The sequence below is a fragment of the Bos mutus genome, chromosome 7, assembly GCF_027580195.1.
Source record: "Bos mutus isolate GX-2022 chromosome 7, NWIPB_WYAK_1.1, whole genome shotgun sequence".
Lineage (NCBI taxonomy): Eukaryota > Metazoa > Chordata > Mammalia > Artiodactyla > Bovidae > Bos > Bos mutus.
Genome location: NC_091623.1, coordinates 50,116,766 through 50,133,219, shown reverse-complemented (window position 1 = coordinate 50,133,219; position 16,454 = coordinate 50,116,766). Strand labels below are relative to the sequence as shown.

At 38.8% G+C, this 16,454-nt stretch overlaps 1 protein-coding gene and 1 pseudogene across 2 annotated transcripts in view; one reads left to right on the top strand and one right to left on the bottom strand.

The window, feature by feature from the left end:
- The window catches only part of RNF130 (ring finger protein 130), a 142,223-nt gene that overhangs the window by 43,267 nt on the left and 82,502 nt on the right, over positions 1 to 16,454 (top strand). The window lies entirely within an intron of this gene.
- On the bottom strand, positions 12,929 to 13,456 carry LOC102280011 (mitochondrial import inner membrane translocase subunit Tim17-B pseudogene; annotated as a pseudogene).

Below are 16,454 nucleotides of genomic sequence, written 5' to 3'. Positions count from 1 at the left end.
AAAATGTTAAAGATGAATGACTTATTTAAAGAATTAACTCTTTAATCATAATTAATATTTGCATTATCAATTTTAGACAGTTGTCTTGCAAAGACCTCACCTAATTTAAGATCATTGATACTTTTGTGTATATCTTAATAGAATAATGCAGATTAATTTAAATTTTATTGCTCTAACTTGTTTTATTCCCTTCAAATTAAGCATTTTAGAATTAAAATATATATATTTTTTCTTTCTCCAAAAGTAATTTGTGTTTATTGTAGGAAAACTGAAACTTTTTAAGGAAGGTATAAATAAAATAGAATGTGTGATTTTCACTGTCAGAGATCACTAACACAGCATTGTAAATCAGTTATCCTCAAAAAAAAAATGACAGTGGTTTTTCTGCTTAGGTCTTAGAGCAGATGCCAGTTTGCTCTCATCAGCTGTATTAGAGGGAAGAAAAAACTTCGAAATTTTGGACCTAATCATTCCTTGCTGTTTTCTTCTTACTGAAAACACAAAGAAAAATGGATAGCAAGAAATTCAACTGAGCAGAATGTATTTTTCTTTTTATGTGATGTTATTTTACATATACAAAACCACTAGAGAGGTAGTGAGAATGAGAATCTTTTAAGTATGTGAAGATCTGGGGATTATAAGAGAGGGAATCAAGTTTGTCTTTTTTTTCTCCCTCAATGATTTTTTGTTTAAAAAGGGAGAGAATTCTTTCTAAATTAACATGGATTTTCCATCTGTGTTCCTTGAAATGTTAAGAGTATCCAAAAATGTTCCATAGATGACCCATGCAGGAAAAAAGGTAAATGATGAAATAAGTTTTAGAAAATGCTTGAAAAATATTTCAATTTTAGAAGCTCCTAATAAACATACTGAAGTCTCTGAGAAGTCTTAAAGACTTGTTTTAATTGATTAACCTGCAGTTTCCCAAATTTATTAACCATGTAACTCTTTTATTACATTTTAGCTGATAACACAAATAAGGAAAATTAGATAGAGTTTGAGGATATATTCTTAGGATATAGAACTTTTGTAAGGCAAATGTAATATAAAAGCAATAAGAAATGGCTTTATAGTGCAAAACTATGGCTTTATAATACACAGAAAATTAGAAAGAACGTGACACAATGCTTCAGAGAGAAATTTAGTACCGTCTAATACCATTAAAGAACTCAAACATTGTGATCCAGTAATGTCACATCTAGACAGATGCTCTGGGATACTCCTCAGATTTTGATGTATATGTGTATCCTCTGGGAATCTTGTTAAAATGGAGATTTTGATTGAGTAGGTCTGGAGTGTAGCCTGAGACTCTGTTTTTAAGAAGTTTATATGTGACACTAATGCCACTGGTCCACAGGTCTGGCTTTGAGAAATAGGTAAAGATAAGAAAGCTAGGTTTCCTTCTCAGATTTTTCACTGACTTCCTCCCCGTGATGTAGGCCACGTTGCCTCCTCTGTAGGAAGACCTCTTTGGTCTCTCAGTCTCTTTCTCTGGAAGGCCATGAGTCCTTGCTGTGGAGGACAGCAGCATAGACAATCTCTGTGCTCTGAGAACCATTGTTCTCCTGGCTCATTAGTGTGCACTGCTTCTCTCTCCTTCACAGAGCCCTTTCTTCCTGTTTCTGTGTAAGGTTCAAGGACCCTTCTGTCAGAGTAACTAGATACCCCTTGTATCTGTACCTGCAAAGATACCTGGAATATACCTGTAGTTCCGCATCTCAAGGGGGAGATCCGTGTTTTAGCCCTCCCCTGCTCACATGTCAATTCTGTTATCCACCCTTCATTTGAGAAACAGCACTTTGTGCTGTGCATTGTAATATGAACTAATATGAACTGGTGAGAGTTGATAAAAAGAGCCTGGGCCACACCCTCAGTGAGTTTACTGTCTGAGGCCCCTTCAGTCTTCATAGCGTCTTTTTTGTAGCTCTGGACGGCACTGTCCTTTTGTTTTCTGTTGTCATCATGTGTATACTTGACTGGCGGTAGAGAGAAGACTATGGGTTTCTTTAAGTTAAAGTTTGTGTCTTTTTATTTTCTGCAATGGTTAGCAAAATATCTTGAACAAAATAAGTATGTGCTGCATTGAAATGATTTCATGAAGATATTTAGCTTTGTTAAGCTTTCATTTCATTTAAGGATATATTTTATAACTAATTTTAAAATTTCACATTGTTAAGTATTTCATTTTCTTGCCATGTTGACAATGTTTCAAGAGCTTATTCCTGTTTGTTCTAATGAATGCCCTTCATCTGGTGGCTGAAGGACATCTTTTCTGGCACAGTGTCCATGACATCATTGACAGGAAAGACCGCTCAATTTGTGGTTTTATTTGTTACCTCTACTTGGCAGAATAAGTTCTTTGTAATGTAGTTAACAAATATGTGGTAGTATAAAGGGGAAGTTATGGGCACTTGCATAGTTTAAAATAATGCACATTTGTATAAAAGTTAAGGATTTATTTTCCTGGTTTTTAAAAATTAATATAGACTTTATTGCTTAACAGTCATAAATTGTGTCAAATTGTTGTCAAGTCAGAGAGCTCTTTGATAGTTTTATTTGTATGTCTGTAAGAATCTGTGAGCATTTTTTCATTTTAATAGGAAGATGAGGTAATTTAGGTAAACATTTAACCAAATAATTTACTTTTCTATCTTTATGTCAATTAGCAGTATCGAATGCTTCTTTAGTGTTCCTTTAACTGGTTGAATAGAATCAATCAAATAGCTCTTTACCTTTTCTGCATCATATTCTCTTTTTTAAAAAAGATATATAGCTCTATATTATCTAGCAATGAATAGAAAAAAATTACTCTGTAAAATATAGAATATTCTCTTTGTGAATAGGAAAAAAATCACACCTTGTGAAAACAAGTAAAGATAAATTACAAATACATTGTAAAATATCTTTAAATATCCATAATTTGGGCCACTTAATGTAAATCTATTCTTTTATTCTAAAAGCCCATCAAGAAAATAAATAATAGTCATACTGTTGCTTTAACTGTTTAGTTTTTAGGGTCTAATTGAATATGAATTTAATTACTTCAGAACAGATTGAGTTTGCATTTTAAATATTCTCTTTGTGAATAGGAAAAAAATCACACCTTGTGAAAACAAGTAAAGATAAATCACACATACATTGTAAAATATCTTTAAATATCCATAATTTGGGTCACTTAATGTAAATCTATTCCTTTATTCTAAAAGCCCATCAAGAAAATAAATAATAGTCATACTGTTGCTTTAACTGTTTAGTTTTTAGGGTCTAATTGAATATGAATTTAATTACTTCAGAACAGATTGAGTTTGCATTTTAAATATTCTCTTTGTGAATAGAAAAAAATCACACCTTGTGAAAACAAGTAAAGATAAATCACAAATACATTGTAAAATATCTTTAAATATCCATAATTTGGGCCACTTAATGTAAATCTATTCCTTTATTCTAAAAGCCCATCAAGAAAATAAATAATAGTCATACTGTTGCTTTAACTGTTTAGTTTTTAGGGCCTAATTGAATATGAATTTAATTACTTCAGAACAGATTGAGTTTGCATTTTAAATTTTACTATACTCTTAATTGTGTCTGTGGCCTGAGTTTGCAAATATCTCTTCTGTATCTTCCATATGATCCATACACTTTTTTCAGAAATTCATGATTATCAAGAAAAATTTGAAACTAATATGTAAGCAGTAGCTTTTGAAAAAGAACAACTTTTAAAAAATGACTGCTGATGATTGTTTTAAAACATTCCTGTAAGCTCTGAACTTGTCCTTTATTTCCCTGGAAGTGGAGAGCCCCTCCCTCTGCTAGATACTTAAGACAATTTATCTTCTAGTATTCCTAATTCAGACACTGCAGGCTCAGTATCCTGAGTAAATTGATTGGACTCATCACTTGACTTGTGATTTTATCTTGCTTGTACTTATCCTTTCCTCTCCAGCAGTAGAAGAGGAGGAAGCTGAAATAATGTAAACGATCTGCGTGGGGTTTAGAATACTAGCTTAGAAATCAGTTTCACAGGTTACAGGACAGAAGGCATTTTTTACTTGTTAGCTGTTCATATGACGGTGACCTGGATTTACAGGGACAAGCTCAGAGCTAGTGCCGCAGGCACAGCTGCTAAGGAAAATGGTGCAGCCTTGCTCCATGTGTTAGAGGACTGGTAAAGATTCATTGATACCTTACAATGCTCCTCAGTTCGGATTTTTCAGGAGGTAGGATACTGAAAATTCTTGGCTCTGTAGAACTGTCCTTTGTATTTACAGAGTGTTTAGCCTCCCAGGCACATGCCTACTAAATGCCCAAAGTACCCCTCCATAGTTTTAACTGTAAAATCCTTCCCCAGAGTTTGTAGATGGACTCTCCCTAGGAGGGCTTTTCTGCCCTTGTAAGACTTACTGTCAAACTCTTAAGTCTGTAGAGCCTTTGGAGGAGGAATGAAAAGAAGTCACTTGTTGGTGAGGGTCAGTTCAGTTCAGTCGTTCAGTCATGTCCGACTCTTTGCGACCCCAATGGGAACAAAAAAACTGATGAAGGGAAAAGTGATAGACTTTGATATTATTTACTCATATGTTGCATTTCTGGTGTTCTTTTTTCCTTTGTATAGTCAGAGATATCTAATGTCATTTCCCTTTCAGTCTAGATAATGTTTTAAATCATTTCTTGCAGCACAGATCTGCTGTGACAAATTCTCTCATCATTCATTTACCCTAAAGTGTCTTTTTCTGCTGTCATTTTTTAAGGACATAGATGTAGAATTCTGGGTTTAAGCACTTTAAAAGTGTTGTTTCTTTGTTTTCTAGTCACTGTTTTTTTTTCCAGATAAGTTCCATTTTATGGCATGACTCTTTAAAATAAACCTTTTAGAACAGATTTACATTCACAGAAAAATTGCAAAGATAGTACAGATAATTCCCATAGACACTGTGCCCAGTTTCTCTTATTATTAACATATTACATTAGCATGGTACATTTGTTGCACTTAGTGAACCAATATTGGCATGTTATTATTAACAATTATTAATTGTTCATTAATAATTAATGAACCAATATTGGTATATTGCATGCATGTGTGTGTTAAGTCACTTCAGTCCTGTCCCATCCTTGGTGACCCCATGGACTGTAGCCCACCAGGCTCATCTGTCCATGGTATTCTCCAGGCAAGAATACTAGAGTAGGTTGCCCTGCCCTTCTCGAGGGGATCTTCCTGACCCAGGGATCAAACCCATGTCTCTTATGTCTCCTGCAGGCAGATTCTTTACCCACTAAGCCACCAGGGAAACTCTTGGTATGTTATTATTAACTAAAGTCCATATTTTATTCAGTTAGGCTTATCCTTGGGCTTCCCTTGTGGCTCAGCTGGTAAAGAATCTGCCTGCAATGTAGGAGACCTGGGTTCGATCCCTGGGCTGGGAAGATCCCCTGGAGAAGGGAAAGGCTACCCACTCCAGTATTCTGTCCTGGAGAATCCAATGGACAGAGGAGTCTGGGAGGCTACAGTCTAGTCCATGGGGTCGCAAGAGCTGGACATGACTGAGCGACTTTCACTACACTTCCAATTTTATTCCAGTTTTCTTTAGTTTTTATCTGATGTCCTTTGGAGTTCCAGGATTCCATCCAGGATATTACATTACTTTTGGTCATTATATCTGCTAGGCTTCTCTTGGCTATGACAGTTTTTTAGGACTCCTGTTCAGGTATTTTGTGTAATGTCCTTCAGTGGGATTTTTTTGCTTTTTCTTCATGATTAGACTGAGGATAAAGGTTTGAGGGAGGAAGGCCGCAGGGGTAAGGTGTCATTCTCATCGCCTGTCATGCTGTACCAGTGTGAGTGATCACTGTTGGTGTTGCCTTGACTACCTGGCTGTTGATCAGGCTTCTCCATCATAGCGTTCCTCTTTCCCTCTTCTGTACAGCGCTCTGTAGGAGGCCACTGTGCACAGCCCACACTTCAGGCGCTGGGGGTTAGGCTTCCCCTCCTTAGGGCAGAGTATCACATATTTACTTGGAATTATTCCATATGATGGTTTGTCTCTTTTCTGTTGATCTATTCAGTCATTTATATGTATCAGAATGGACTTACGGATATTTATTTTGTACTTTGTATTACGATACAATGTTTCTTGGCTTATTTTTTGTTCACATTCCAACTTTGGCCATTGGGAGCTCTTTCAGCTGACTCTTGTGTCCTTTGACATGCTTCCATTGCTATGAGTGTTGGGGTTTTTGTTTTGTGTTTTGAGCATTTTCTTCTTTTCTGGTGCTTTAAGATGCTCCAGGTTCATCTTGTATATATTTCCTTTCCCATTCCTAGAATCAAGGATTTCTCCAAGGAACCCTAGTTTCCATTTATTGGAAAATAGTACTAGAAATCAAGCTCTGGGTATTAGATGTACTTGTTACTATTAAGGTTTTATTGTTTCTGGACCTTCTCAGTTGACAGAGAAAGGAAATATATATGTGTGTGTATACTAATATCTGTATATGCACATAACTAAATATTTCTATATATAACCATTTGTATCTGTATTAAACTAAGAATGAGTTCATACTTAGGTTTCCAACTTTAATCCATTATATTACATGGATCCTTGTGGTTTTCTCCCTTTGCTTATCTGTAAACTCCCACTCCAAAAGTGAGAAACCTGACTGACACCAACCACCATCCATTTTCTTCAGTTCACTGAGCTCTCAGACTTAGAAGTTTTTAAACATAAAAAGCATATTGTAAGGCCTTTGGAGTGCTGGTGCTTGGTATAAAAGCTATCATAAGTTTTCTTCTCAATTTAAATATTCCCTGGCTGGAATGCCTGTGGACTTAACTTTTCTTTCTCCACTCATTAAAATTTTTTTTTTATCAAAAACTTGTACCTAATCAAATTTGCAAGCTTTTGCACAGCAAAGGAAACCATAAACAAAATGAAAAGACAGCCTACAGACTGGGAGAAGATATTTGCAAGTGGTACAACTGACAAGGGCTTACTTTCCAAAATATACAAACAGCTCATATAGTTCAATAACAGAAAAGCAAACAACCCAATAAAAAAATGGGCAGAAGACCTAAATAGAAAGTTCTCCAAAGAAAACATAACAGGTGACCTATAAACAAATGAAAAGATGCTGATCATCACTTATTATTAGAGAAATGCAAAGCAAAACTATAATGAGTTCACCTCACATGGGTCAGAATTCAGTTCAGTCCAGTTGCTCAGTCGTGTCTGACTCTTTGCTACCCCATGAATCGCAGCATGCCAGGCCTCCCTGTCCATCACCAACTCCCGGAGTTCACTCAAACTCACGTCCGTTGAGTCGGTGATGCCATCCAGCCATCTCATCCTCTGTCGTCCCCTTCTCCTCCTGCCCCCAATCCCTCCCAGCATTAGAGTCTTTTCCAATGAGTCAAGTCTTTGCATGAGGTGGCCAAAGTACTGGAGTTTCAGCTTTAGCATCATTCCTTCCAAAGAATACCCAGGACTGATCTCCTTTACGATGGACTGGTTGGATCTCCTTGCAGTCCAAGGGACTCTCAAGAGTCTTCTCCAACACCACAGTTCAAAAGCATCAATTCTTTGGCGCTCAGCTTTCTTCACAGTCCCACTCTCACATCCATACATGACCACTGGAAAAACCATAACCTTGACTAGACGGACTTTTGTTGGCAAAGGAATGTCTCTGCTTTTGAATATGCTATCTAGGTTGGTCATAACTTTCCTTCTAAGGAGTAAGCATCTTTTAATCTCATGGCTGCAATCACCATCTGCAGTGATTTTGGAGCCCCCCAAAATAAAGTCATCCACTGTTTCCACTGTTTCCCCATCTATTTGCCATGAAGTGATGGGACCAGATGCCATGATCTTCGTTTTCTGAATGTTGAGCTTTAAGCCAACTTTTTCACTCTCCTCTTTCACTTTCATCAAGAGGCTTTTTAGTTCCTCTTCACTTTCTGCCATAAGGGTGGTGTCATCTGCATATCTGAGGTTACTGATATTTCTCCTGGCAATCTTGATTCCAGCTTTAGAAAGTCCACAATTATCAGACATTGAACCTTCAGATTTCCAATTATTTCTGTCTTTACAAAATTCTCTTAATAGAAAAAAATTTCGATTTCTTGGAGGATTATAAAAGGCACCTGAAACAGTTCTTTGCTCAAAGAGAAAAAGTTTTGGAAAATGAAATTTTGAAGTTGCCTGAAAAGTGGCAGAAGGTAGTGGAACAAAACAGTGAAAACACTGTTCAATAAAGTTCTCAGTCGAAATGAAAAATGTGTCTTTTATTTTTCCTTAAAAACCAAAGGAACTCTTTGGCCAACCCAATACGGTGGAATATTACTTAGCCATAAAAAAGAATGAAATAATGCCATTTGCAGCAACATTGATGAACCTAGAGATTATCATACTAAGTAAAGTAAGTCAGAAAGAGAAAGACAAACACCATTTGTTATCACTTACGTGTGGAGTCTAAAATATGGCACATATGAACATATCTACAAAACAGATCAGAGAGAGAGAACAGACTTGTGGTTGCCAAGGGACAAGGGATGTGTAGGAGGGAAAGATGGGGAGCTTAGGATTAGGAGGTGCAAACTAATACATAGGACGTGTAGGAGGGAAAGATGGGGAGCTTAGGATTAGGAGGTGCAAACTAATAGGATGTGTAGGAGGGAAAGATGGGGAGCTTAGGTTTAGGAGGTTCAAACTAATACATAGGACGGATAAACAACAGGGTCCGACTGTATAGCATGGGGAACTGTATTCAGTATCCTGTGATAAGTCATAGTGGAAAAGAATGTGAAAAAGAATATATATATGTCTAATTGAGTCACTTTGCAGTACAGCAGCCATTAACACTGTATATCAACTATACTTAAATAAGATTTTTTAAAAGTGAAACTCATAAGCAAACATAAATATAGGTATCTTAACTTGAAAATGGCACAAAACTAGGTGGGTCTTGGAACATATAACAAAGAAAAGAAAGTATTCATTAGGTCAGCCCACAAATGGTGTAAAAAAAATAGAAACTAGGTTTTGTGGAGAAAGTAACAGTTCAAGTTGAGGACAGCTGGGAACAATAATCAATGTAAGTTCAGCATATGCTAAAATGTAGCATGGTTGCTAAAAAATATATTGAAAGCTTGACCTGTATCCCTGTAAGCATACTATTCAGATGAAGGGAGACATTAGTGTCCTGCTGCTCTTGGTATTGAAGTATTATATTCATTCTTAATTGAAAAAGACATTTAAAAATGTCAAAAAAAGAACAGGATGGAAAAAGTTTTACTGAACACAATTTGGAATTTTAGCATCAAGTTAATAATGATAGTGTTTTAGACCATTAAGTGAAATAATAACTGTGAATTCATACTGATCTAAAAAGTAAAATAAAGTGAAAGTTTGATGAGGAATGGAATGCTTACCTAGTCTCAAAATACCTCCCTACAGAATACTTAACGATTACTAGGGGAAAGAGTCACTGGAAATGCCTGGAGGACATCACTTTTATGAATGATCAAAGTGAACTTCACTAGTAATGGGTTATATCCAAACTGTGCCACCTGGGCGTATTCACCAGAAAGAGCACAGCATCACTTCTGTGATGTTCCTACCAGAGGTGCGTGACCTGAGTCTTGCCACAAGGAACCACTGGACGCATCCAGAATGAGGGACATTCTACAGAATAAAGACATCAAGGGCGTGAGCGTCAGGCAAAGCCTGAGACTGTTAAATGTAATGCGTGGTTGTGGCGTGGACCACTGTAAAGGACCTTATTGGAGAATTGAGTGCATTGAATGGACTCTCAGATTAGAGAGCAGTAATGTATCAGTGTTAATTTCCTGATTTGGGTGACTGTACTATTTATTTATAAGTGTTTTTTGTTTGTTTATAAAATACACACTGAATGTTTAGGGATGATGTGGCATCATGCCAGTAGCTTACTCTTGAATGGTTTGGGGGAGAAGAAGTTTTTATATTTCCAACTTGTAAACGTTAGATTCTTTTAAAAATCTTTTTTAAAAATGAATAATTTGGGACTTTGGGAATAATTAGTTTGGAGAAAAGACTGAGGTGGAGTTCCAGGAAAGATGTCTTTGACTTCTTCCAAGGGAAGAGGAGTTTTCATTAATTCTTGCAGGTGTTTCTTATATTTGATGGCATCTTATGGTTTCACAGGATTTTTTCTTCATGATACATACAGTAATGATGCACTTTACAGTTTATGGTATTTTACACCATCGATAAGTGAAATACAGTTTATTTGTTCACTGATGCTTCTCCAGAGAAGAGAACCAAGAGCCATGAATGGGCATTCAGGAATCAAGAATTTGCTTATTAAAAGGACCTTTCTGTACTAAAAACTGGGCTTCCCTGGTGGCTCAGTGGTAAAGAATGCACCTGCCAGTGCAGGAGGCACAGGTCCCACCCCTGGTCCGGGAGGATTCCAGTTGTGTGGGGCAACGGAGCCTGTATGCACCACAAGTGTTGAGCTTGTGCTCTAGAGCCCAAGAACCACACCTGCTGAAGCCGCGCACGCTAGAGCCCATGCTCTGCAACAAGAGCAGCCTCTGCAGTGAGAATCTGCACCGCAACTGGAGGGCGACCCCTGCTCTCCCTCACTAGAGAAAAGCCCATGCGGCAATGAAGATCCAGCCCAGACAAAAGTAAATAGAATTTTTTTTAAAGTAATTTATATGGGGTTCCTGTATTATGTTGAAGATGATCTCTAAGAACTCTTCTAACTAAAAGATTGGATGATTTTCTTGGTGTCTGGTGCTGTCCTCCTAATTACCCTCCTACTTCTCTGCCTCTCTATATCAAGGGCAAAAGTGGCTTTTTTTTCCATCTGGTCTTTGCTCCTATTTTTTCTTTATTATGATGTAGAAAATGAGAACAGAAATTACCTGATGAGTACGTATAGGCAGGGGATAGCATGAGAAGAAAAGAAATGACATTGGAGTACTGGGCATCGAGCCCTGGCCCTACTTGTTTGCGGAACTTCCTGCTCAAGGAATAAAAGAACAAGGGTTCTGTAGACCCTTGTTCTTTTTGAGGACAAATTATAGCCGAGAATCATCAGGAATTACCAGCAACTCTGAAATCGCTTGGTGGCTCACACATGGAGCTCTCCTGTATGTCAGCTTTTGGGCAGGTGGTTTAGGTTCAGACTTCAGCACAATTTCAGGTTCATCAGTGTTGTGAACCTTGTGGGCATCAGCCGGATATCGCTGGTAATGGCATTTTCTTGAAGCAGTACAGCTGCTTTCACACCAGCACACTTCCACGGTAACAGCTTTACCTTTCATTCTCTTGTTCCACACCGTGCGTCCCTCTTGTATCAGTCATTCACCTCCCTGCCTGTCGCTTCTCAGAGGCCCTGACCCCTGACTTACTCACCCATACATATGTAGCCCTGCCATCATCCTGGCCAACGTCAATATCCATGTGGGGAGTGAACGACCAAACCTAAAATTCTTCTCTGAGATCCTTTGACCGTTCCACCTCATTAGGAACCTGGGCCTCATTATCTCCTGGAATTTTTATGTCTTTTGAGTCTCAGTTCCAGCATCCTGTTCTCTGACTGTTGCTTCTTCTCTTTCCCTCCTTCTGTCATTGGGTTTGTTGAAGCTTTCAGCTCTGTGGGCCCTCTGTTCTCTCAGATTTATCCTCCTCCACACTTCACCCTTGCATACTACTTATATCATGAGCCACTGTTTCAGTCACTTTGCACAAACGATTTCATTTGGTCAGTAAGAAGTATCTACCATCACATGAGCCTACGCATTGGAAAAGACCCTGCTGCTGGGAAAGATTGACGGCAAAAGGAAATGGGGCAGCACATAATGAGATGGTTAAATAACATCACTGACTCAGTGGACATGATTTGAGCAAACTTTGGGAGATAGTGAAGGACAGGGAAGCCTGGCATGCTGCAGTCCATGAGGGTGCAAAGAGCTGGACATGACTTAGCGACTGAACAACAACCATTACACAATGCTCAGTTACATTTAGGTCCACTTGTCTCCTGAAATGCCCTGAATGTCATGGAGTTTGAACTTTATTTAGTTGACAGTAGGGATACATGATACCCCACTCCAGTACTCTTGCCTGGAAAATCCCATGGACGGAGGATCCTGGTAGGCTGCAGTCCATGGGGTCGCTAAGAGTCTGACAAGACTGAGCGACTTCACTTTAACTTTTCACTTTCACGCATTGGAGAAGGAAATGGCAACCCACTCTAGTGTTCTTGTCTGAAGAATCCCAGGGACGGGGGAGCCTGGTGGGCTGCCATCTACAGGGTCGCACAGAGTCAGACATGACTAAAGCAACTTAGCAGCAGCAGCAGGGATACATGAAAGGTTTTGAATAGAGGAATGAAATACAAGTATATGTTTTAGAAAAAAACAGTGACAAATCTCAGCAGGAAATCTATAATATAATCTGTCACCCACAGGGGTATTCATTTTGTGAAAGAATGTAGCATATTTTTTCTCCTTTGAATTTTTTTTTTTTTTTCATTTCCCGTCTTACACTTTGATCCCATAAGCCTTTGTTAGAGACCACTCTCTGTGCAGCTCCAAATCTGAGGGCTCCCAAGTCCCTGAAGAGTGCTCTGCCCCTGTCCTAGAGAACAGCTTCTTTGGGACACTCAAGGAGTACGTACAGAGGCCTTTCAAAACTGACTTTAAATGCTCATCAGGGCACTGTGTAAAGAGACGAGGGTGGGAGCGTGTTACATGTGAGTGGGGACTGTGGTGCCCTGATAGAGAAGGGACCCACCCATCGGGGCAGCTAGGGTTCCCCACACCCAACCTGGGATAAGGGAACAGAGTAGAGGCCCTCTCTGAAGGGTCCCAGGGCCACCTGGGAGCCAGCCTTCGAGGTAGATAATCGGGGAGAGAACAGAAGAGGCGCTCCCGTGGTGGTGGTGGTTAGTGGTCACTTCCTCCAAGATATTGCTGATAGCTGGGGTAACCTGCAGCCAGGGTACACTCAGGGGGAAGCTGGCTGAGCTCCAGGAATGGGGATGCATTGCAGAACTGCTGGGCCCTGTAGTGAGTTTGGAGGATGCCAGCACCCTCGATGAGGGCCAACAAGATGTACCCCAATCATTGCTGAGTCAGACGTGGCCAGTGGCCACTGTGGGCAGCCAGCACAGTGCTGGTCAGTGCTCCAGGGGTGATGGAGCTCTAGGGGTCTTTCTTGCCCACAGCAGCAACAGACCACAGTTGATGGTGGAAAATGTGTCCCCCTACATCACGAAGATGTCTCCAGTCTGAGGGGCTCAGATCCTCACAGCGTTGACACTGCCTGTCAATTGATGCCGAATTCTAACAGAGCCATTACAGAAGCCCTTAATAGCCTGGAAGACTCCATGCTGATAATACCCATAGTGAAGGTTCCACTACAGTCATCCACATAATTCACCAAGGGCAAGGCTCACCAATGTACTCCTCCATGGCAGCCTCACTTGAATTCTTTTTTTTTAATAAATATATTTTATTGAAGTATAATTGAGTTACAATGTTTCAGGTGCACAGCAAGGTGATTCAGTTATACAAATATATGTAATATTTTTGAAATTATTTTCCATCATAGGTTATTACAAGACATTGACTATAGTTCCCTGTGCTGTACAGTAAACCTTTGTTGCTTGTTACATATCTATTTTTTAATTAGAAATCTAACATTCTATTCATACTAAGTCAAACAAGTGGAATCAAAATGTCACAATTTTTTTAGTTAGGCAAAAACTCATAAGTGTTTTAAATATATATATTACACATTTATATATATGTATACAAAAGCATTTCTACTATACTTGATAAAGGCTTGAGAAAGAACATCCCAAAAAAAGAGATGGAGAAATTGGAGAACATAAACTAAATGAAATGGGAGCACTGAATATGAAATAGAAAAAGTGAAACAAACTAGTAAAAGAGCATCATATAGTTCAGTTGTTTTTCAACATGACTGCTCATTAGAAACACATCTGGAGCTTTGGAGAAAAAAATCAATACTTGAGCATTTGTATTTTCCAGAAAATTTCAAGATAGTTCTGAGATGCATCTGGATTTCAAAAAGTTTTTCTATTAGATCCTAGTTTTGGTGCTATAGATTTATGTTATTTTTCTGTTGACCAAGACATTAAACACACCAACATTCACATTATAGGGGTCCCAGAAGGACAAGACCGAGAGAAAGGACCTGAGAAAATATTTGAAGAAATAATAGCTGAAAACTTCCCAAACGTGGGCAAGGTAATAGTTAACCAAGTCCAAGAAGCGCAGAGAGTCCCAGGCAGGATAAACCTGAGGAGGAACACAGAGAGACACATAGTAATCAAACTGACAAAATTTAAAGACAGATAAAATATTAAAGGAAAAATGACAAATAACATACAAGGGAAGTCCCATCAGGTTGTCACCTACAGAAGGGATAGAAACTCTTCAAGCCAGAAGGGAATGAATGGCATGATATAGTTAAGTGTTGACCAATCATGATACAGTAGTAGTAAGTGATTAGTTACATAATCCCAATAGTAAAAGATGTTTATCAGTTTTCACAATTGATAACCTGAAAAAATAAAAGATAATTACAATTGCAAGTCATAATGGGAACATGATTAACTTAACAGTATAAAATAGTTACATATACAATTTGTATATGACATCATATACAAATGATGTCAAGCATAGTGATGTCATAAGTGAAAGTGCATACATGCACATGTCTTCATCCACCCAGTCTGTGTCTTTTGATTAGTGTATTTAATCCATTTACATTTAAGGTCATTTTTGATATGTATAATCGTGTTACTATTTTCTTAATTGTTTTGGGTTTATTTTCTGTAGGTCCTTTCCTTGTGTTTCCTGCCTAGAGAAGTTCGTTTAGTATTTGTTGTAAAGCTGGTTTGGTGGTGCTGAATTTTCTTAACTTTTGCTTGTCTGGAAAGCTTTTGATTTCTCCATCAAATCTGAAGGAGAGTCTTGCTGAGTGGTTTTCTTGATGTGTGCAAAAATCCGAATCTCTCTGCTCATGAGATTCATGGAGACACAAGCACACAGGGCTCAGCCAGGATGTGCAATGTGATTGATGGTGCGATGTGACTGATGGGCCAGCACGGAAAACCCCTGACGTACACCTGCCTGTTCCCTCTGCAACGGCCATTCTAGCTAGACCTTTTGTTGTTCAGTCGCTAAGTTGTGTCCGACTCTTTGTGACCCCATGGACTGCAGCACGCCAGGCTTCCCTACCCTTCATTATCTACCTGAGTTTGCTCAAACTCATGTCCATTGAGTCAGGTAAGGTGGTCTGGTATTCCTATCTCTTTAAGAAAATTCCTCAGTTTGTTGTGACCCACACAGTCAAAGGCTTTAGCATAGTCAGTGAAGCAGAAGTAGATGTTTTTTAGGAATTCCCTTGCTTTTTCTATGATCCAGTGTATGTTGACAATTTGATCTCTGGTCCCTCTGCCTTTTCTAAATCCAGTTTGTACATCTGGAAGTGCACAGTTCACATACCACTGAAACCTAGCTTGAAGGATCTTGAGCATAATCTTCCTGGCATGTGACATGAGTGCAATCATATGGTAATTTGAACATCCTTTGGGATTGGAATGAAAACTGATTTTTTTCCATTCCTGTGGTCACTGCTGAGTTTTCCAAATTGCTGGCATATTGAGTGCAGCACTTTTAACAGCATCATCTTTTAAGATTTGAAATAGCTCAACTGGAATTCCATCGCTTCATTAGCTTTGTTCATAGTGATGCTTCCTGAGGCCCACTTGACTGCGCACTCCAGGATGTCTGGCTCTAGGTGAGTGATCACACCATCATGGTTATCTGGGTCATGAAGAGTTTTTTTGCATAGTTCTTATGTGTATTCTCGGAGAAGGCAATGGCACCCCACTCCAGTACTCTTGCCTGGAAAATCCCATGGACGGAGGAGCCTGGTAGGCTGCAGTTCATGGGGTTGCTAAGAGTCAGACATAACTGAGTGACTTCACTTTCACTTTTCACTTTCACGCATTAGAGAAGGAAATGGCAACCCACTCCAGTATTCTTGCCTGGAGAATCCCAGGGACAGAGAAGCCTGGTAGGCTGCCATCTATGGGATCGCACAGAGTCGGACACAACTGAAGCGACTTAGCAGCAGCAGCAGCAGCAGCAGCCTGTGTATTCTTGCCACCTCTTCTTAACATCTTCTGCTTCTGTTAGGTCCATACCATTTCTGTCCTTTACTATGCCCATCTTTTTATGAAATGTTCCCTTGGTATCTCCAATTTTCTTAAAAAGATGTCTAGTCTTTCCCATTCTGTTGTTTTCCTCTATTTCTTTACATTGGTCACTTAAGAAAGTTTTCTTAATTTTCCTTGCTGTTCTCCTGAACTCTGCATTCAGATGGATTTATCTTTCCCTTTCTTCTTGGCTTCTCTTCTTTTCTCAACTATTTGTA